General features: G+C 36.0%; 2 long non-coding RNA genes across 7 annotated transcripts; one reads left to right on the top strand and one right to left on the bottom strand.

Annotated features, from left to right (window-relative positions):
• Positions 1-8,919: 8,919 nt before the first annotated feature.
• LOC140180340 (uncharacterized) lies at positions 8,920-13,222 on the top strand. Its single transcript, XR_011874326.1, has 2 exons — positions 8,920-10,116; positions 13,011-13,222. It is a non-coding gene; the product is annotated as an uncharacterized lncRNA (long non-coding RNA).
• A 1,668-nt stretch (positions 13,223-14,890) lies between these two features.
• LOC140180339 (uncharacterized) lies at positions 14,891-22,528 on the bottom strand. 6 transcript variants are annotated; one of them, XR_011874321.1, is made up of 7 exons: positions 21,756-22,528; positions 21,521-21,671; positions 18,320-18,377; positions 17,032-17,235; positions 16,326-16,433; positions 15,851-16,239; positions 14,891-15,163 (listed from the first exon to the last, which is right to left on the bottom strand). It is a non-coding gene; the product is annotated as an uncharacterized lncRNA (long non-coding RNA). The 6 variants fall into 6 exon arrangements; XR_011874323.1 differs by lacking the exons at positions 18,320-18,377; positions 21,756-22,528 and adding exons at positions 17,313-17,562; positions 17,673-18,061 and having other exon boundaries at positions 21,521-21,628; XR_011874325.1 differs by lacking the exons at positions 18,320-18,377; positions 21,521-21,671; positions 21,756-22,528 and adding exons at positions 16,904-16,946; positions 17,313-17,562; positions 17,673-18,092.
• Positions 22,529-22,882: the final 354 nt, after the last annotated feature.

The raw sequence follows: 22,882 nt of genomic DNA, 5'->3' as shown, positions 1-22,882 counted from the left end.
GAGATCAAGATGGGAAGGTCCCTACAGAGTAGAAAAGGTAGAGCCATATGGAGTTTTCCACCTGCATCATCCATGGTGAGAAGATGAAGAATCATAAGGAACTAGAGGTCTTCCTCTTGGAAGACCCACCGATAGAAGCAGAATGAGCCTAACAAGCGTCCAACTTAAGGACGTAAAAGCAAAGTGCTAGGTGGGAGACAACCTACCATGGTATGATCGTTCCGTTTCAGTCTTAGTTTTATTTTTGCTTTATTTTATTTTTATAATGTTAATGACTCTTCTCATCATACCTGCATATAGTTTGCATTAGCATTCTGCATATTAAAAAAAAAACACACGCACGTGACGCATAAGCGTCGCTGACGCATCCGCGTCACAAGTGCGTTGGGAAGAAAACAAATTGACAAACATGCCCACGCATCCGCGTCACCCACGCGAACGCGTGCCGCTAAAAATCGACGTAAAAGAGGTGTATGGCAGCAAGTTATGATGGAGTGTGGCTGGAATGATGCTAGAAGCACTAGCCCTATTACGCGACCGCGTGCCCCACGCGTCCGCGTCATTTATCAAAGTATGGCCATTCACGCGACTGCGTCACCCTAAAATTTGGCAAAATGAGTTTCAAACAAAGAGTCGCGCGAACGCGAGGCTGCTCTCGCGTCCACGTCACATGCGGCGCACAGCTTATCCAGATCAGCCAAATATCTTATCTTTTCTTCCCCAAATCCTAATTTTTCTTATCTTTTCTTATTTCCTTCTTCTCTCTTCTTCCTTCTCTATTCTTTCTCACTTTTTACTTTTCCCTTTTTCTTTTCACATCCATTATCAAGGTTTCTTTCTTCTTCCTTCTTTACTTTTTCATTCTTATTCTCTTTCTTTTATTCATGTTTTCTTATTTATTTTTCTTTTTATTTTCATTATCCATATTTTCTTTTTCCTTCTTTTTATTCCTTTAATTGGTGTTGGAAATTTATTTGGGTCATTATTTATTTCTATATTTTGCTTGTGGAGTTATTATGAATTGTTTGACAATTAATGTTACTTCTTAAAGGGTTGCTTGCATGTTCAAATTAATACTTTCAATAACATATTTACCATGTATGCTATGTGTTTGTGAAAAAGCCCGTATGGCATTGTGCATTATTTTATTCTACTACTCTAAATGCCTATTTTTCACAAAAACCCCTTTTTATATTTTATTAATTAAATATAATTGTCAATACAACCAGATTGTTAGTTTGATAGATTTGATAATCTAAATAGGCATTGAGTGCTTGATCTATGCTACTCATGCCTTTGCCGACATGCCAATAAACATTTTGCATTTAGTTGCCATCACATGCACTTACTATATTACCTTTGATGAACTTTCCACATGTAGTCTAGACCATGTGTTAACAACATCCTTCTTTACCGTGCATTGATTATCACCCTTAATATTCACCCCCTTGCTCGAACCCTTAACTTTATATATTACTTTCTTTTTCCTTTTTCAGGATGGCCACCAAGAAAGGTAAAGAGAAAGCTACTCCCAAACCACCAGCAAAGAGAGGAACAAAAAGATCATTAGTGGAAGAATCATCTTCAACAGCGGTGAAACCCTCAACAAAACGAATCAAGAGGATCATCAAGGACGATGAAAAAGAGAAAGCCTTCCCAGCAAAGCACACTGCGCGGTTCACTAACCGCTATTGTGAGCAGATTTTCCCCATCCTGGCAGCAAGGAACTATAATAATGAGCACCTTCTCATCCTCCCAACCCACATTGCTGACTTTGTTGAGCCCCGCATTGAGCGAAGACAATGGGAATTCCTACGAAAATAGCCACGACAGGTTAATCTTTCATGGGTAGTAGAATTCTACTCCAACTTTCACATGCCAACCATGCAGTCTGTCTATGTCTGTCAGAAGCAAGTCCCCATAACTGAAGAGGCCATTCAACAAGCTTTAGATCTTCCCCCTGCTCCAAAAGGATTGGACACATTCCAAGAAGCCTCACTCAAGCGCCAGACATATCAATTTGACTGGGACGCCGTTCTCAGAGTCATAGCACAACCTGGCAGCAGATGGATCTACAGATACCATCGTTCCCGACCTAAGGGCATATCGGCTTCAGCACTTACCTTGGAGGCTCGAGTATGGGCACAGATTATGTCTCATTACGTCTTTTCGAGCACTCACGAGTCCTCCTTCACTGCAGACATGGCTGTTTTACTCTGATGTATCCTTATAGACCAGCCTCTAAACCTACCATGACACATTCAGGATGCTGTGGGACACGTACAAATTGTGGGCAACTTACCTTTTCCCGCCTTAGTTTCAGATCTTGTCTCAGCAGCCAGAGTCTCCTACAGGGCTGGGGACACCAAAGCCATGCTTCCACGGGATGATCAGCACGTCCCTAACGGGAAATATATCAGACCTCCAGCAGCCACTACCAGCCAGCCTACAGAACCGGCTGAAGACATTCCTCCTTCAACTCCACAAGCACCTACAACAAACCAACTGCTCCATCAAATACTTGAAAGGTTGGATCGGCAGGAACATAAAGCAAAGCTAAGAGAGCGCCGTAACCAGCGCCGATTCACATACCTCAAGGAGCTACTTATGGGATACTACAGACCCGACAAGGACCCAGACACCCTGGACTCCACTTCATTTACCAGCACAGAGAGCCATGACGGTACCGATGGTGGAGATACTGCTACCAGCCCCCCTTTGTTCCTGACAGATGGTACCGAGGACGGTGCAAAGCCTTAAGTGTGGGGAGGTCGTTCAGTACCTGACTTTCGGAGGTAAATTTCTCTTCCCTAACACCAATAAAATAGGATATTTAGTTAGTTTTTCTTTTGTAGAATAGGATAGATTGTATAGAAATAGGTTAATTGTATGCATGTTCTACTTGATTGAAAATAATAAGTTTCTTCTAAGACCTTATTTTTGAAAATTTTCACTAATTTAAATCAAAACTTTTGTGTTAAATTTATTTGAAGTTGTATTTGGAACATAGTTTAAAAAGCTAAGAACACACAACCTGTGAGATTTGAGCTTAATTATATGGTTACATTATTTAACCATAAATATTTTATTCTTGTGTGTTTACTTCTCTATAATTGTAATCTTTATTTTGTTTCATCTTATATGTCCAATATTTAGTGTATTTGTATGCATGCATATGATTGAGGCCATTATTTGATTTCAGCTCACTTATCCCAAATAAGCCTACCCTTTCAATCACCTTTGTTAGCCACTTTGAGCCTTTTTATCCCATCTGTTCTATATTTTACCACATTACTAGCCTTAAGCAGAAAAACAATTAAATACCCCAATTGAATCTTTGGTTAGCTTAAGATAGAAATTGTGTGTCAATTAAGTATGGGAGAATTGTGGAAACAAGGGTTAATAAGGGAATGTCTCATGATAAAATAATGGGCTACTCATGTGAAACTATAAAAATTAAAAATCCATGTGCATTGATAAGCTATGTTTATTTTCATGTTCAAAAAAAAAATTACCCCAAAAAATATTTAAATAAATAAGGGGACAAAATTACCCCGATTCTAAGTTAAGTTCGAAGATCAATGCATATGCGATAAAAATTAAAGGAAAGTTAGTGCATGAGTATGTAATGCAAAAGTGAAAGTTTTGGGTAGCTAGGCATGATTCTAAAGTTATATAGAGTGTATGTATGTTAGGTGAGAGCTTGGTTAGTCAAAGATTCAATTTACAGCTCACTTAGCCATATATATACCCTTATCCTTACCTTAGCCCCATTACAACATTGAAAAGACCTCATGATGTTTGCATTGGTATATTAAATATTGTTGATTGGTTAGGTGAAGAGCAAAATTTAGACAGCATGATTAGAGAAGAGTAGAGTGATTACCCTATACACTTGAGAGACTAGAAGTGCACATACACCACCAGTGAGGGTTCAAAGCTTAAATTCTATGTTTCCTGCTTTCATGAGCTATCTTCTTGCATTTTTATCTGTTCTTACTGTATAAATTGAATTAGTGGAATTTGATTCATGTTTGTCTTGAAGAGCTTATTTACTTTTAACCAAGTAGACAAAAATCATATAGTTGCATTCATATATATATATATATATATATATATATATATATATATAGGTTGAGGTTGCATTGCATTTCATGAGTTTTACATTTCCCTACTCATTTACTTTATATCCTTTAACTAAGCATGAGGGCATGCTAATGTTTAAGTGTGGGGAGGTTGATAAACCATTATTTTATGATTTATATTGCGTTTAATTGTGTGGTTTTATCAAGTCCTTACCCACTTATTCATATGATTTGCATGTATTTACAATTCCTTCCCAAATTTGTTCCATGGTTGAAAACTTGTTTCTTAGAGATATTTTAATTATGTATTTTTATACTCCTTTATACCATTCGATGCCGTGATCCGTGTGTTAAGTGTTTCAGGCCTCATAGGACAGGAATGGCTTAGAGAATGGAGATGAAGCTTGCAAAAATGGAAGGAATACAAGAAACTAAGGAGATGACCAGCGAACACTGACGCGAGCGCATGGCTCACGCGAACGCGCAAAATGGAGAAATCGCAGCGACGCGAATGCATGCCTGACACAAACGCGTGAATTGGAGTCTGCATGAATGACGCGAACGCGTGGACGATGCGAACGCGTGGCAAGGAAAAACGCTGAATGACGCGAACGCGTGGACGACGCATACGCGTGTCCTGTGCGATCTGCAGAAATTACAGGGAACGCTGGAGACAATTGCGGGCCGCGTTTTAACCTAATTTTTGGCCCAGAAACACAGAATAAAACAAGGAAATACGCAGAGACTCAGGGGGGAGGCATGCACACACATTGAGATACATCGATATTAGGATTACTCTTAGTTTTAGATCTGAATTTAGATTGCACTACATTCATAGTTTATGCTTTTGCTTGGATTTTGGATGCTGAGAGTCATTACCTCCGTTGAAGACATTATTTTAGTTTGTTTCTTTATTCCCTTATTCTTAATTAATTACTCATTGACTCTGTTCAGATAATTATGTTGCGTTTTGAATTTATTAATATATAGAGTTATTTTTATTTTTAATTAATTTTAATTCTCTATTTTATTTTATTTAATTATGTCTTCTTATATTTTTATGATTATTAATTCCATGTCAATGGAGTAGAAATTCCACTTGACATGGGGTTAATTAAGAGGAGACACTTGAGTTGGAATGCTCAAGTGCTTAGTTACATTGGACGTTGTAGGCTAATTCTATACCTACTAACACTAGACCTCCCCAAGGGAGAGGACTAGGAATTATGGGTACGAGTTAGTTCAATCACTATACTTTCCCTTATTTAGTAAGGGTTAACCAAGTGAAAATAACAACCTCTTTACACTACACTTGAGAAGATTCCAACAAGGATAGAACTTCCAAATTAATTATTCCCCCGGTCAAGACATTTTAATATTAATAATAATTCTTAGTTAATTACTTTAATTTACAATTAGTTTTAATTACTCATTATCCAACTCAAACTTTCTGGAATTTTTCTGATTAATAAATTAGCATTCTTTCCTGCAACTCGTTGGGAGACGACCTGGGACTCATACTCCCAGTATTTTTATTTCTAAAATTCGTGACAACCCTTTTTAAATTGGTGAGGTGGATCTTAGCTGGTTAAGAGCTATACGTGCAATGCTGTTCTCTTATTTAAAATCTCTTAATTGGTTAACTTCTGCCACGCATCAGGGCGTTGAACGCCTAGCCAGTGCTCCCTGACTAGCATTCATTGCCAGCAAGACACTCCATCCAGAGTGTTCTGTTTTCATTGCTGAACCTTTCTGTCTCTGTTCTAACTGATGCATATGATCATGAACCTAAAGAAATAATTTAAGAAAAATAAATTTAAGGAATTAAAATAAATAGAAATACTTTATTAGGGTTGGGTTGCCTCTTAAAAAGTGCTTCTTTAACGTCATTATCTTGACGGTTAGCTCCTTACAGAGATAGATATCGGCTCATAATTTCGCCTATTACAGTGAACTTTCTTCTTATCTTTTCATGGATGAGCTCCACATGCTCTAGAGACAGGACACGACTCACTATATGTGGTATGACTGACTTCTTGGTGAAGACAACTCTCATGCCAGGTGAGAGGCCTTCAGTAGGGACTCTTTTGTCCCTCCAGCCTTTAGGTACTTTCTTCCTAGTACCTTTGCTCTCAGTGCTTGTTAATGGCTGCCCAACACCAAACTTAGTGATGTTTGGGGGCTTAGTAAAGCTCTGCACTAAAAGAGATGGTTGGAACACTAAGTGTTACACAGTTATCTCTCTTTTCTCAAAGGGAGAGTTGGGGTGAGGCATCTTGAACAAGATGTGATCCTCCCCTAGTTGTAAAATTAGTTCTCCCTTATCTACATCAATGATAGAATTGGTAGTGGCTAGGAAAGGTCTTCCAAGGATGATGGATTCATCCTCATCTTCTCCAGTATCTATGATTATGAAGTTTGTAGGGATGTAAAGGTCTTCAACCTTTACCAATACATCCTCTACTAAGCCATATGCTTTCCTCATTGATTTGTCTGCCATCTTTAGTGAGATATTTGTAGCATGCACCTCAAAGATGCCCAATTTCTCCATTACAGAGAGTGTCATGAGGTTTATACTTGACCTTAGGTCACACAGAGCCTTCTCAAAGGTCATGGTGCCTACAGTGCAAGGAATTAGGAAGCGTCTGGGATCCGAAAGCTTCTGAGGTAGCTTCTACTGAACCAAAGCATTGAGTTCATTGGTAAGCACTAATGGTTCTTCCTCCAAAGGTTTTATACCAAATATCCTAGCATTCACCTTCATGAGAGCTCCTAGGTACTGAGCAACTTGTTCTTCTCTAGTGCTTTCATCCTCATCAGAGGATAAGTATTCATCAGAACTCATGCACTGTAGGAGTGCATGCAACGGAACCACTACGGTCTCTATATGAGCCTTGGCTTCCTTTAATTCTTGGATAGGAATTTCATTAATGGGTGCTGAACACTCAGTAGGTATGCCATCACTGGCGTTCAACGCCAGTTCTGGTGGTTCTTTGGGCATTGAACGCCTAGGAGGGGCCTCCGTCCTGGTGTTCAACGCTAGGTTTCTGATATAGAAAAATTATTTTCATGTATTAACTACCAACAAGTATACCGGGTCACATCAAGTAATAAAACTCACAAGAGTGAGGTCGATCCCACGAGGATTAGAGGATTAAAGGATTAAGCAATCAATAGTTAGTTGATTATTCTAGTTAGACGGTTCAATTTGGAATGATGAGCAACAAGAAATGAAAATGACATGAAATTAAAAGAAAGCTATGAAGAGCAAGAAAGTAAAGAACATAAAATAAAGTGCAGGAAAAGAAAGTGCTGGAAAGTAAAATGCAAGGAATAGAAAGTACAAGATAGTAAAGTGAAAGAAAGTAAATGACAGAAAGATAAATAACTAGAAGTAAAAATAAAAGAAAAGCATTGGGATCAAGAGATATTGCACTCTCAGGATCAACAATTCTCATCTCCTCTTCAATCATGAAATCATTGATCTCTTGGCAAATTCTAAGTAACCAAACCCCAATCTCTTGGTGATTTGATTTCTCTTAACTTGATCAATTGCCAATCCCTTGATCTAATTGGTCATAAGAAGAGATGAAGTTCAATTTCTAATTCAAAGGCCACATAACCTTCAAGATCTCAATTCAAAGTGGTTATATCTCACATACCAACTAAGAATGTATTAATCAAGAAAATTATGAGAGAAGAGCCTCAAACTGAATTCCATGATCCCTTTCTCAAGGCTCATATGTAATTTAAGTAGATCCAATCCCCCTCTCGGTAGTAATTAGATCCATGAAGCACAAAGACTCTCTCTAAAGCAACAATAAAAGAAGAATTAAAGATGAAGAATGAAATTAAATCAATCCATTGAATTACAATAGAGCTCTCTTTCCCAATGGAAATAGTTATTAATTCATAACTAAAATATTTACAAAGTGAGAAAGAAAATGGAAGAGAAGAGAAGTGTGGAGAGAGGGTCTGAAGACCCCTCAAAATGTGTTTCCAGCCAGAAGTTCTCTTTTTTTCTCCTTTTTCCATGATGAACTAAAAGCCTATTTATAAGTTAGCCTAAATTACAAAATCAAATGAAATTGAAAACAAATTACAATCAAATAAAAATTGACTATTCTAGATGATTCTTGTGGCCTTGATTGATTGGTACTTGTGGGATTTCTTGCTCGAGATTTTGTAACAACCCTAGTTTTTGAAAATCAAATAATTAGTTATTTCTGATTTATTTTATTTGTTGATAATTTTATTTTAAGAAAATTATTTTTCTAAAGGTAATTAAATGGAGTTTCATGATAATTGAAGTTTAAATTAATTAGAATTTTTATATAATCTTTATTAGATATTTGGTTTAATTGAAATTATAATTTTGATAATTGAAAAATAAGAAGAATTGTATAATTTAATTTAAATAAATTCTATTTTGAATGAATTATGTTATTAATTTGAACTCTTAGGAATTAATTTACTAGAAATTATTAGATTAATTTTTATAAATACTTTAAGTTTAAGTCAATTAATATTTATATACAATTTTTATTATAATTAATTATTTTATAAATTGAAATTAAAGTTTCGAAGATAGAAAAATAATAGAAATTTGTATGATTTAATCTAGAAAATTGATATTTGAATTTAAATTGTACTTTACAAAATATAATTAACTTGTTCATTTTATAATTTAAATTAGAAATAATTGATTGAACTTAGCAATATGTTGATAAATAATGTTCCTAAATATTTTTAATAGAGTATATTTGATTCTAAAATTACTCTACTATTCAATTTTATCAAAATATCTATTCATATCTATCCATATTACTTTATAAAATCCCTAATTTCTAACCCTAATTCCCAAATCAGACTAGAAATCCTAATTTCCTAAATTGAGGAACCCTAACCCTTTCACCCTCACCACACTCAGCCGCACCCCCAGTTCCCCCCTTTCCTTTCCTAAACGTAAAAGTCACTCACACAGAACTGAGAAAGAAGCGCAAAGAGAGTGGGATCCGAGAGAAGAGGGAAGAGCATCGCCGGAGGGGGCTTGGCACCGTCGCCGCCTCTGTTCGTCGGGCCCTGCTACGCCGTCGCCACCATCCCCAGCGTCGCCCAGCCTTGCCCGCACTGCAGCGCCTCCTGTCAGCCATTTGTGGAGCCGCGGAGAGCATCACCGTTGAAGCCATGCCGTCGCAGAAGGAGCCAGAGGAGGGAGACGAGCCCGAGCCAAGAGCAGGAGGAAGAAGGCGTCGCTGTGCCTCCCGTCGCCGTCGCCGTTCATGCTCCGTCGTCGCTGCCGTTCTGTGGAGTCGGGTCGCCATCGCTGAGTGATGGAGGAAGAGGACGCACGAGAGGAGCCGCTGTTTCTGGGTTGCTGTTCTACCACCGTCGCTGTCGGGAACCGGGTTCCGCGAGGGTTCTGTCACCGTCGTTCCAGTGCCATCGTTTGTGCCCTTCGTTGCCACCACCATGAGTAAAGTTTGCTGCTGGTACTAGTTGAAACGCCGAAGTTGCTGTTTTGATTCTGATGTAATTCATCCTTGCCTCTGCTCATTGTTGTTCTCTGTTCTGCTTCTGCTTGTGATTTTCGTGAGTTGCCGGAGCCTCTCCCGCCATCAGAGTTGTTGTTTGGTTGATGCCGCTACTGGAGCTCCGTTGAAATTGGTCTTTGTCGCTGAAGCCTCCCTAGTCGCCGCTGCCGTCCGAGCTGCCGCCAGTGGAAGTCGCTGCCGCCGCTGTTGTGTCTGCCGTGGGGAGAAACACGATGGTGGGGAAAGAACCTGTAACAGTCACTGAGCTCTGCCCCTATTTTTGGAATCTAAAAAGAGCGCCACTGTCGCTGCTAGAGTTGATGTTGCTCTGGCTTTACTCTGAATTGTTACTGCTGCTGCTTGGCTGAAGATGAGACCTTTTACCATCACTGGAGCTGCCCAGAATCATCATGGTAGCTGCTAAGAGAGCAGAACGGATGTTAGAACTGCCAATGGAGCTACTGGGTTTAGTGATTTCTGCGAGTTTCGACTTTGAGGTAGGGGATTTAACGTTTTTAATTTAGAATGCCCACCAAGTTATTTGAATAAGTGCAAATGGTTAACAATGGTTAAGAATTTCTTAATTGACATGAAGGACCTGAAATGCATTTGAAATTTGTTAGTTGTTGTGAATATTTTGAGCTGTGACTGGAATTAAATGTGGTTGTGAATAATGATTAGTTTAGTGTAATTTATTAAATTGATATATGCTGGGTTAATTATTGAAAAGCTGTCGTATGGATAATTGATGAATTGAGTGTGGACTGTTGTTGTGAACATTACTGGGTTTTGATGTTGTAAGTGATTAATTGATAAGATTAATTTTGGTTGCTGTTGTGATTGATATTGGTTTTCTGATTTTGATGTAATTATGCTAAATTGGTTGAGTTGTGGTTATATTCTAATTGCTGAAAACAAGTGCTTGCTGTTGATTTTAGTTATCCGATGTACCGGAATGGCTGTGAAATTGACTTGTGACTGGCTGAAATTTGATCTGGTGGTTATTGAAGGATTAGAACTTAAAGGATTAAACTGTCTTGAGAACCTGATTTTCTAAAATAATATAGTAACTTTAAGAGTATATAAATAATTCTGTGATGGCTGGACTAATTTTCTATGTCATGATTTATTGATCCTGGCTATGGCTGTGAATTGTGACTGCTTTTGAGGTTGTTATGACAATGATCAGTGGTTTGATTACTTTACTTAATTCTGATTAGTTGGGCTAGCTAGGCTAGCTATGAGTACGTTATGTTTGTGCTTTGAATATAGTAATATGTGAATTGAGGATTGCTTGGTGAATGTTTGCTAGAGATTCTGATTTTGCTTGTAAGCAATACATTGGGTGTTGAATTAATTTTTGATAAGCTAGGTTTGAAGTTGTGATTTGTAAAGAGATTGTAATTCGATTGTTAAATTAATTCCTTAAAATCTAAATTATAAACTGATGCAGTTATTATTAAAAGTATAAAGATAATTTGTAATAATTGGAAACTATATGAAGTTGACTTTTTGGGTGAACATAATAGTTGATTATAGGAGAACCAAGGTTTTGTGAACAATACATATTTTTGTGTTTTGGTGTCAATGTTACTAAAATTCTGGTTAAGTGGGGCGATAATGTGTTTGGATATTTGGGAATGAAGAACTATTAGTCTTTTGGTTAACTTAATTTATGAATTGATGAGTTTGAAGTTGGACTGATGGATTATGTGAGAATAGCGAATTGTGAAGTATGATTAATTTGCTAATTATTATGAAATACGAATATCTGATTGATTGAGAATTGTCTGTTTGAAAATTATTGAAAAAAAGGGCTGGTGATTTGTTGAGAAAGAGGGAACCCGTAAGGGTGGCTAAGTCCGAGTTTTAGGGGAGGTGCTGCTGGAATTTTATGAAATCTGAGGTTTTACTTGAAAAAGTTATTTTAGAAGGTTTGGATTTGGAAAGTTATCTATTGATTAAAGTATTATGTATGGGCCGAATTTATTATGAAAATAATTTTATTTAGTTAAGAAAATTATAATATTTTGAATTTGAATTACCAAGGAAGGGTTTATGTTTCGAACTTGAATTATTTAAGAAAGAAATTATGTTTTGAATTTGATTCAATATAGAAAGAGTTATGTTTTGGGCTTGAAATAAAGGATTACCTTTTTAGAAATTTTGTGAAATAATAATATTTGAATTTGAATAATAAGAGAGATGATTTTAGAATCTTTGTGAAGTTAGTAAACTTGAGAAAGAGTTTTATTTGATTACTTCTAATAAAAGGTTATGTTTTGAAAAGTATTTAATGAATTTAAAAATAAATAATTTTCTTGAGTCTTTGATAGAGAACTAAAATAAAAGATAGTTTTAAAGTTGGCTTGACTCAAGATTGCCATAGCAGAGATTATGAACTGAATTGATGATTGAGATTTTTATGAACGAATGGCAAAGAGAAATGGCTTGAGCCAAGATATTGCAAGAGTAAAAGATGTAAAGTTTATACAGTATGATTGAATAGAGAAAGAAAGAGGTACTGCATAAGAATGTGAAAGTGATGATGAATAATGAGAATGATAATGAATGATGATAATGAGAATGATTATGTAATGATCTACTGCGTGAAGGCAGTCAGATAGATAGTGGTACGACCACAGAACGTTTTCCAGTGTTACACAGCTATTGAGAGCTGTACCTGCAACTGATAACCTGGGATCACTTGCAGAGGATATTAATTCATACACGGCTAGAATGCCGCACCTGTAATGCAAGGATTGCTTACAGAGAATATGATTTCATACACGGCTGGCGGCAGGCAGAGTTTGCTTGCAGAGGATATGACGCATACGTTGGTTAGTGAGAACTGTACCTATGCTGACTGAAAAACCATACCCATTTCAGCTGCTTCGGGTTACGTCGGGAGCGGGTAGAAACCGACAGATGAGCTCATTACTTGCACTAGGGCTAGACATGCATCATCCTTGTTTGTGCATCTACATTTGATTGGGTTTGCTCGTTGTACTTCCCTGTGGTTATGTTGTTTGCCTTGCTGTGACTTGTTTGTGTGTTGAATTGAATCTTTTGTTAGTGCTATTAGATGGTGAATGTATGATGATGAGTAAGATTTGACGTTGTGATTGAAAATTAATTGTGTGGTTGAGAAATGCTTAATATGACCAGTTTTATATTTTGGAATTTGTTTTGAGCTTAGAGATTTTCTTTGGAAGAGGTAAATAATTAGTTAAAGCAAAACCAAGAATAGTATTTTCATAAGGGTTTGATAAAAATATAGTTTCCTTGAGTATTTTAATTATTTGCATGTTAATCATTACTTTTACGGCATTCCCATTTCCTACTGAGAACGTGTGGTTTGTTCTCACCCCAAAATCTTCTACCCTTTCAGTGACACAGGTTCGAAGACTCAGTATGAAGCTGCGAGTGATTATAGAATTTATTTATGAGATAAGTTTTTGAGTTAGGTTATTTTCATAGAATTCCCTCGCCCTTGTTACTTTAGTTTTTATTTTATACAGTGGGATAGGATTTGTATCTAAGTTTTATTTGAAATATTTTGTATGACAGATATTATTATTAGTAATTATGTGATTATTATTACTTGGTGATGTTTGCTATATGATTTTAATTAATAAAAACAAAATTTTCTGGTATTTTTACTAAAACTGGATCGCGATATCGAACTAGAGGCTCAATAGTAAGTAGTTAATAAAGGAAAGCAGGTTGGTAACGCCTTACTTTCAGTACGATCATGACGTTCTGGAAGTTGGGTCGTTACAGATTTAAAGTGGACTTGGGTGAGATAAGTGATCAAATTGAGCTCCAGGGGTGAAACTAGCGTTGTTGGTAGTATTAACGCCTTCAGTTTGCCAAAAAGTGGTCTTGTGGTTTTGCGTACGCACAGCAGCAAAAATTTTCCAAGCAACTCATCGGGCATGTTATCAGCAAACACGCCTTCATAAACCTAAGTTAGCAACGTCTTCATTTTCTCCCAAGGGCTGGCGTTGCAAACTTGAATTCCCAAGTTGGCGACGCCTTTGTGTTTTTTGGGGGTTTAAAGTTGCCTATTGTTTGAGGTTCAATTTCATGCCCACTATAAACTATTATATATCATTGGAAAGCTATGAATGTCATCTTTCCAACACAACTGGAAGCACCTCAATTGGATCTCTATAGCTCAAGTTATGCTCCATTGAAGGGGACAAGGTCAGGGTCACTCGCGTTGCTAACTTGAATTCCCAAGTTGCCAACACCTTTAGATTCTGAAGCTCCAAATGAAGTCAGCTTCTGAACTTCAAACGAATGTCAACCCCATTCTATTATATATATTGGAAAGCTCTGAATGTCTGCTTTTTAATGCTATTGAAATAGCATCATTTGAAGCTCTAAAGCTCAAGTTATACTCCATTGAAGGTGAAGAGATCAGCTGGCCTGACTACATGTTGATACCATGTTCATCTTTACAATTTTGAGGCAAGTTTTCTCCCTCAGATTTAGTGTCCACCATGTAGTGCCATATATGCTTGGAAATTTCTTGATTTCTACTTTCCAATGCCACTAGAATCACCTCATTTGGAGCTTTGTATCTCAAGTTATTCTTGTTTGAAGGAGGCAAGGTTATGCTGTCAAGAAACTCAAAAGTGGCGTTGCCAACTTGAATTCCCACGTTGCTAATGCCTTAATGAGATTTGCTTTCCAACTTTTCATGTTTGAATTAAGGAAGGCGTTGCCAACTTGAGAATCAACACTACAAGAAAAACACCCATTCAGGTACACTTGAAAAGTATAGCCAAAAACGAAAAAAAAATGATGCCTTAGGAAAATGCTACGCTTTTTAGGCTTCGGAGACACTTTTGTAGGCGATGCCTATACTAGTGTTCCCTATTCTCAAAGGCTACGCTTTTCTGTATCAAAGGCTACGCTTCTAGCCTTTGAGAATAGGGTACGTTTTTTAAGTGATGCTGTTCAGGACCTAAGACTACGCTTTTCAGCACTAATATTACCATAATTCTAAAGAATAGGCTACACTTTTCAGGGCTACTGCATCACTTTATAAATGTAACAAATAGTATACCTATAGCTACTCTATATAAGTGTAGCCTTTTGTCCCTCATTTTTTTTTAAATTTTTCTGTATATATATATATTTGAGAATATAGTTATATATATAATTCTGTATTTTTAATTAAATTAGTTAATTATTATAAAATAAAAATGAATACATATATAATAATACCATACAATAATCTTTAAATAATAAAAATTATACTGAACAAAATATAATTATATAAAGAAACAAAAATATTGAGATGATCATAATTTTGAGTATTCATACATCTCAAACTAGAATAAGTATAGTCATATAATACACTTAGAGTTTACTACTAATAAACTAGGAAAAACGAAAATATTATATCATATAAATGTATCTTAACTTCTAATAAAAGATATCATCATCAACCATACATCTTTCAATTTCCATCTTTGTCAGTAAACCATTATGATAAGCATCTCAATCTTTACTCGCATCTTCAGAATTATCCTGCATAATTATATAGAAAAATAATTATAATTTGAAAAAGTACAACAAGAAAAAAGTAATTAACATATTAATAACACATACAATATCCGAGCAGCATAGGATAATTGAAACTACTCTTCTTTTCATATCACCAAAAACATAAAATAAGAAACAAAACCATACTATGCTTGAGTAAATAATTAAATAAACCAAAGTCTTTTGCTTTAAAATAACAATCACATTCAGGGAATACTATAAGTCACCATAAAGGACATAACTGAAAAATGGACTAACACAACTTCATACTAAATGGGAACTAAAATCAGAAACTCAAGTGCATTGTGCAAGTGACAAGAAGCGCATAATAACATTTTTCTTCCTTTTTTATTTTAACATTACAAGAAGCTCAAACTTTGCATGAAATTACATAATGGAAAAAAAAATCCAGAAAAATCAGAAAAACCAGAAAAATTACAGCTTCCACCCTGATAACAATAATAATAAAATTACATAATAAAAAAAACAAAACTAGAAAAATCAAATCATAGCTTCCATCTTATTCAAGTTTAATTCAAATTAAAAAGATTTGGCATCCTCCTAAGTTCTAACAAATAAAAATTTTAAACTCAACAGTAGATATTCAGAATCCTAATTAACAATTAACAATATATAAACAAATATTAGAGAATAAGAAAAAACTGGTCATACCATATTTATGTTTGGAATATGTGTTGATTCATGAGCGCTATTCGCATCAATTGGAGATGTTGGGCATTTTGTAACAAAGCTTCAATTTCTTTCGACCTCATTCCAGGTTTAGATCGCTGAACTAGTAACTTAATCATGTTTCACAATCCATGAAGGTCAGCCTCTTGGTGCTGCTGTTTGGCCTTCATGTCTCCAAGTTCAGCCTTCAAAGATGTGACTTCCTCTTGGTGCTGTTGCTTGAGTTCAGAAATTTCTGCATGCTTTTTTAAGTCACTTCATGTAACAGATCTTCCATAGCACCTAACCCGACCTGGTTGTTCTTTTCCAAATAAAGACTCAAAAGCTTCCTCATTTGTTTCACCAGCAGCTTGCCGGTTTTGGAATTCTTCCTGATTAGAAGAACATTTGAAATAGAATTAGTTACCGTATCCTAAATTTGATTTATAATGATTAATAATTCAATGAACTCTCATACAATTGCATCTTGTGTTTCCTGATCAACTTCCTTCCTTTTCTGACTTGTTCGAGTAGCAAGGAACATTTCAAACATTTTTGTTTCCTCATTTGTTTCCTTTGTCGCGCGCTAAAAAATAAAGCCTTAAATATATCTATAACAACATAACTAAAATTAACTAAACAAATCCCAGCACAAATATTAAATAAGTATACCAGAGCCACTCGTACTATTCTGAAATTGATTAGCCCCATGTGATGTGAAAACTTTTATTGTTCTTTATGTTTCTTGTTTTTTTCACTTATTGACTATAATTGAATAAAAAGTTAGCACATAGATACAGAGAACAATATAATTAAATTTTGCTTCAGCAAACAAAATTACAGCAATCAGAATAGCAGCAGATATAGTTGCACAGAATAGAATTACAGAAAATAAAATTGCACAAAACAGAACTACAAAAAATAGAATTGCAGCAACTCAAAATTACAGCAAACAAAGTAGCCGAAAATAGAATTGTAAATACACAAATTCAGAAGTTCAGAATGGAACTGGCAGCAATATATCCTAAGAAAATTTAATTCAGTTCAAGAACCTACATCAGAATGGATGTTTTTGTACAGCATGAGAGAGGACAGATTCCTACATTATCAATTGAATTTTCATTATTTTGCTTATGTCTTAACAAATAGTAATATATTTGCAATTAAAGTACCAACTATTTTACCTAGATTGTAGGATGACTCCAATAATAGATCAATTTTATGAATTGACTTTCTGAAACTTGTGTCGGTCGATTTTTCACCATATCTTCGATGGTATCAAAGGGAACAAAGTGCTTCTGCTTAATCTTTCCCTAGAACCGCTTCCAAGCATCCCGAATTACTTGGATCACCCACTTTTCTCCACTATCTGGGAGGATAAACTTGGTCTGCATGATATCAACAGTGTTATACACCTTCCTATATTTAAAATAATCTACATTTAATAATAACAGAAGAGTCTTACGTTAACATAGTTCCACATGAATTTCTTAGCTTTAGGAGTTACAGCATGCCAGTTAGTGTATAAAAGACTAACAAATCTTTTATTTCTACCAATTGTGCCTACAAAACTAGTTAAATTAGACACACTTTGATTGGTTGGTCCTACTGGCTGTCCAATATCAAAAATAACTTCTTTCCGCTGTTCCATAGTTCTTGCATAAATCTCTTTGCAAGTTGTTTTTCCCCGGGTTTTCTTCTTCTTTATGGCTCTCCTAGTTTCATGCATTAGGGGAAAAATTAGGGAGTAATTATGTGATGGCAATTGAAAAATAAAGCATTATGATTTACAAAAAAATATAAAAAAATGATAGAAATATATTACCTCCGTCATCATCAATGTCTTCCATCACATGTGAATAATAATTTTCATCAAGTGGCAAGCTATCTCCCACATCATCACTTAGTTCAGAGCTTAGTCCGTCAATTTCTACATCTATCCCATTTTCTTTTAAGAATTCATCAATAGTTGTAGCCCTTACCCTTGGCTTGCTCTTTTTCTTTCTTGATCCATCTTGCTCCGACATTAAATTTTCACCTTGTGGGGTAGTGTTTGAACTCGGCAAAGTAGTATCATGTTGCCTTTTTTGAGTTCTACCATGTGTGACTTGAATAATCTACTGCTGCCTTTGGTTGATTGTTGTAACGACCCAACTTCCAATACGTCATGATCATACCAAAAGTAAGGCATTACTGACCTGTTTTCCTTATTAACTGTTTACTATTAAGTCTTTAGTTCGATATCGCAATTCAATTTTAGTAAAAATACCAGAAATTTTTGTTTTTATTAAATAAAATCATATAGCAAACATCACCAAGTAATAATAATCACATAATTATTAATAATAGTAATATTATACAAAAGAATTTAAATAAAATTCAGGTACAACTCCTATCCCTCTGCATAAAATAAAACCTTAATCAGTAAGGGCGAGGGAATTCTATGAAAGAAACTCCAGTCATAAACTTAACTCATAAGTAAATTCTAGAATCGCCCGCAGCTTCAAACTGAATCTTCAAACCTGTGTCACTGAAAGGGTGGAAGATTTTGGGGTGAGAACAAACCACACGTTCTCAGTAGGGAATGGGAATGCCGTAAAAGTAATGATTAACATGCAAATAATTAACTTTGCTTAATAAACATTCTTTGTCAACCCTTTGAAATACTTTTTAATCTTACTTTAGATAAATAGTTACTTTCTTTAGATTCCTAAACCCAAAACAGATCTCAATCACAAAATTTGACATATTAAATATCTTTCAGCCACATAATTGATTCTCAGTCACAACAAACAGTTATCAATCATCTTTATACATTCACAAACTACTAGCACCAGTAAGTAACTCAATTAATCACACAAACAAATCACAATAAAACAAACAACACAATCACAGAGAAGTAATATAAGCAAACACAACTAAATGCAAATGCACAACCAATATGATGCATGTCTGTCCTAAGCAGGCCATGAGCTCACATGTCGGTTTACACCATGCAGCCCGACATTACCCAGGAACAAGTCCCAGATATGGCTTCCCTTTGTGTCCTTAGTGCATATGTGTCGGTGGTAAGAATACCGCTCCTTCGTGACTACCGGCAGTCGGCACAAAGCCCGAACCCATAATATACGCACAAGGGGAAACAGTGATCCTCAGTTCGTGGGCGTCCCCGAGATCATTTCACAAACAAAACAGAGATCTTCAGTTCGTGGGTTATACCCGAGATCAATACACAACAACATAGCAATCTTCAGTTCGTGGGTTATACCCGAGATCAATACACAGCAAACATTGATCTTCAGTTCATGGGCTATACCCGAGATCAACATACAACAATTCATGGGTTATTCCCGTAATCAATGATTATCAATCCGTGGGTTTTTTCCGCATATAAAACAAATAACAATCTATAGGTTTTCCCCGAGATCAATGATCATTCAGTTCGTGGGTACTTCCCGAATTTTACCAATTATCAATTCATGGATTTTCCCCGTAGTTAAACAACTAACAGTTCGTGGGGTTTTCCCGTATTTTATCACTTTTCATTTTCCTTTCTAAAACTCAACAATCCATATATCAGTTCCCCTTTCTCTTTTCCCTTTGAATCCTTAACATATTTTCTTAAACCTTTCTTAACTTTCTCAAGCATTCGTTCGCAAAAATCTCAATCATCAATTCAGTTCATAATCTCTGCTTTAGCAACCTTGAGTCAAGCCAACTTTAAAACTATTTTTCAGTTTAGTCCTCTATCAAAAGACTCAAGAAAATCATTTATTTTAATTTCATTAAACACCTTTCAAAACATAGCCTCTCATTAGAAGTAATCAAATAAAACTTAAATAATCATTTTTCAAATCCAAATCTTCTAAAATAACTTCTCAAATAAAACCTCAAATTTTATAAAATTTCGGCAGCACCTCCCCTAAAACTCGGACTTAGCCACCCTTACGGGTTCCCTCTTTCTCAACAAGTCTCCCCCTTTCCTCAACAACTACCAAATAAGAGGTTCTCAAATCAGTCAGAAAATTCACAATTTACAATAGCCAACAGTTCGGTCATAACCCACAATTTCCACATAACCCATCAATTCAACTTTCACCTCATCAATTCGTAACTAACTTTCACTTATCATAGGATTCTTTCAAAATTAAACTCAATAAACTAGTATTCCAAGAAACTTGGTGTTGAGGTAGTTTGGTCACAATAAAAACTTGTACCATCTCTCTTATAATTCTGTTATTGTTTCCTAAGAAAATGCAGAAAAACAGCAGCAAGTAGTAAGTTTGATAAATTCCTTAAAAATCCAGTTTTCACCCAATGCCTTTCAAAATTCACGACCTCAAACAAGACTCTTTTAGCTTTTTATTGAATCAAATTCCAGATTAATACCATGTCATATGAAAAATTTATGAAGTGAGAAACACAGCCAGGCCTTTTAGAATACGGTTTCCAAAATCCAGTGAGTTATCCATACTCTTTTTAACATATCTACTTGGTTAAATAGGATATTGACATGAAATTTAAAATGAAGATTGTGGACACAGGAAGCTTGAAAATGCCGTTGGTTTCAGCTCAAATACTTACCAGAATTGAAAGTTAAGTGAGTTGGAAGTTGGTGCTTCTGCAGTAAAGAAACAGAATTTTCTGCAGAAACCATCAATCTTCAAAAATTCATTTCTCCCAAAATACTCATCAATAAATTCTGAATTTTTTATGAGATTCTCAAAACACAGTAAAGTTTCATGCAAAAATAGTTTCATTCAAGTATATGACCTGGGATGCTCCCAGAAATTGATTCTTTCTACTGTCATGTATGCAGAAATTCTGCCTTAAGCATTTTCAACAACCTTACTTATCAAAAACCACATTTGAACTTATAACCCTTCCAAAATCACACGTTTAACCTCTTTCCAGTTATTCAAAATTGTCTTCATTGCCAACACAGCCCAAGAACCCAGAATCAATAATTCACACGATGTCAAGTACTTAAGCATCATCAAACCTTTTCTTTTCTACACTATGCCAAGCATAATTTTCCATATACACTCATCATCATTCAAACACACAATAACTCATCAATTCACACCAGCAAGCTCAGCAACAAAAGTAACACCATTTATTCTATCCCTTACAACATTCAGTAAGCACAATCATCAAATCAATCACCAACTACAGTTATAATTCAACTCAATTCCATCCATATCAGAGAAAACAATATCAATTACAACTTCAAACACTCACAACAAAGCCCAAAGACATTCGCAGCCTTAACCTGAATTCAATAATCCAATTGAAGCACTAAAACATCATCAAACTTATTCCAAATTTCACAACCTCAAACCAAGCTTATTTCTATCAATTAGTCTCTCATAACAACAAAACTAATTACATTCACAGCAATAATCAAAACTCAATTCATCAGTTATCCATACCACAGCTTTTCAATAATTAACTCGGCATATTTCAATTTAATAAACTATACTAAATTAATCATTATCCACAACAGCATCTAAATTCAATCACAGCTCAGAATAATCACAACAACTAACGAATTTCAAATGCATTTCAAATCATTCATGTCAATTAAGAAATTTTTAACCATTTACCCTTATCCAAATAACTCTGTAGGCATTCTAAATTAAAAATGTTTAACTTTAAAAATAAATCTCCTACCTCAGTTAGTCGAAACCCACAAATTAAACGTGACTCCAATTTCGTTCTAACTCGCATCAGCAACAACAGCAGCTCTAACAGTTTCCTGATGGCATCAACAGTATCCCCTATGATAGTTCTAGCAGTAAACAGGGAAAATAGAGTAGCAACACTGAACAAAAACATAGGTTTCCTTAGTTAGAACAGGTGAAAGACATAGGAATAGGATAGAAGCAGAGCAAGGATTAAAGCTCACGGTCTCAAAAATGGAGGAATTGGAACCAAATCAATAGCTTCAATGGCAGCTCTGATGGCAGCAGAGGCTCCGGCAGCTGCGAGAACCAGGACCAGAAGCAGATCCGAGCAAGTCTCCCTTCCAAAACTCCAGAAGCAACACCAGTTCCAACAAGGCTCGACGGTGGTAGCGGCCGACTTCAGTGCTGGCGACGCCGGGCAGAACGATGACGGTAAAAGCTCGGCGCGGTGGCTGGTCTTCAGCAGCGGTGGCGACAGCAACGCTCCCAGTTCCTCCTCTTCGTGGTTCTTCTCAGGCGACGGGACGACAGCAAGGCGCGACGCTACTCTCCTCTGTTTCTCTCTTCCTTCTCGACACGCGTGGATGGCACGACAGCAAGCAAGACACAGCTGGGTGTGACGGGTTCGGCGGAGTCACAGCGACGGTGACGCGACGGTGCAACTTCGACGGTGTTCGGCTCCTCAGCGGCTTCAAAACTGACGGCGACGTGACCTTGCTCCAGCGGCGGCGATGGCAAGGCGAGCTAGCAACGGCTGCACGGCGATGGGCATGAATAACGGCACAGGCGAGATGCGACGGCGGCGAGCTGGACGGCGGAGAGTGCGGCTCCCTCTTCTCCGATTCCAAGCCCTCAGTTCTCCCTTCTCATTTCTGCGTTTCTTTCTTTTTTTTTGTGTGTGGTGTGTTTAGGAAGAAAGGGGGTGGGGTATGGCTGAGTGTGGTGAGGTAAAGGGGTTCTCAATTTAGGAATTTAGGGTTGTGAGTTTGATTTGGGAATTAGCATTAGAAATTAGGATTTTATAAAAGAATAATGGATAGTTATAAATAGATATTTTGATAAAATTGAAGAGTAGGATAATTTTAAAATCAAATATACTCTCTTAAAAATATTTAGGAACATTATTTATCAAGATATTGCCAAGTTCAATCAATTATTTCTAATTTACATTATAAAATGAACAAGTTAATTATATTTTGTAAGGTACAATTTAAATTCAAATATCAATTTTCTAGATTAAATCATACAAGTCTCTATTATTTTTCTATTTCTGAAATTTTAATTTCAATTTATAAAATAATTAATTATAATAAAAATTGTACATAAATATTAATTGACTTAAACTTAA

Source organism: Arachis hypogaea, chromosome 16 (genome assembly GCF_003086295.3).
Source record: "Arachis hypogaea cultivar Tifrunner chromosome 16, arahy.Tifrunner.gnm2.J5K5, whole genome shotgun sequence".
Lineage (NCBI taxonomy): Eukaryota > Viridiplantae > Streptophyta > Magnoliopsida > Fabales > Fabaceae > Arachis > Arachis hypogaea.
The sequence above is the reverse complement of the archived record's forward strand: the minus strand, read 5'-3'. Positions and strand labels throughout refer to the sequence as shown.